Source organism: Monopterus albus, unplaced genomic scaffold (assembly GCF_001952655.1).
Source record: "Monopterus albus unplaced genomic scaffold, M_albus_1.0 scaffold254.1, whole genome shotgun sequence".
NCBI lineage: Eukaryota > Metazoa > Chordata > Actinopteri > Synbranchiformes > Synbranchidae > Monopterus > Monopterus albus.
In genome coordinates, this window is record NW_018128134.1 from 247,729 (window position 1) to 248,776 (window position 1,048).

A 1,048-nucleotide genomic window follows, 5' to 3' on the forward strand; every position below is an offset into this window, starting at 1 on the left:
CTCTTTTGTTGACATGCTACAAAATGATAAGCTCCATATACACACAGACTCCACAGGCAGAAGATGAAAGGTAAATTGCAAAAGTGGATTGATTGTAGTGCAATGATTATATGTAATTTTATTTCTCAAAGCTACAAGACGGGGCAAAAATGTTGCACTAAACATTTTCTGGAAATTGTATGTGTTCTCTTTGTATTGGGTAAACACCATATTTTAAACATTGTGAGCATGAAATGAATCACAATATCCAAACTCAACTACATCATGTAAAAAAAAAAGAGCCTGTGTAACTTTTTGTACAAATACCAGAGTTACAACATTGTAACAAATCTAGGCTTTATGTTGAAATTAGAGCGTGGATACCGGAACCAAGCCTGACGGGACCTGTTGGCACCCAAGGGTTCAGACCGGGTTTGCAGCGAAATTTAGAAATTATATTTGGGTCAGGTTTGGACATGTATGTCAAACTTGAGGCTAGATGGCTGCTTCATTTAACAATAAAGGGAAAAAACACTGTACAAACTCAACTGTGTCAGGCTTGGGCTGGGTTCAGACATTATATACTACAAACCTGTCAGGTCTGGGTCAGGTTCAGACAGAAACATGCAGCCTGATCCATGCTCTAGTTGAAATCCCACCAAAATGCACTTTTAGTGTCCATGTGTACCACATCAATTCAACATTTTCCTAAAATCTCCAATCAATCTTTTTTTTTAAATTACTTAATAAATGAGAAATTACAACAATTAATCGGTAACATCATTTTCTTACTTAAACACTAATAGATTCTTATGTTTATGAATGCTGCACCAGTGGTGGTTATTGCACTATTTGCTCAGTTTAGTTGAATTGTGAAGCATTTTGTACACAAATGTATCATGTCAACACAGGGAAGTGATCCAGTGTCATTGTAATGTTGACACATTACAATGAATTTAAAAACACCCTCAAAAATTTTCACCACAACTTACTGATTTTAAAAATGTATGAAGGCTTCTGAAGAAATACTTCTGAAAAGTCTAACAAACAACTTCGAAAAGTGAGTCGA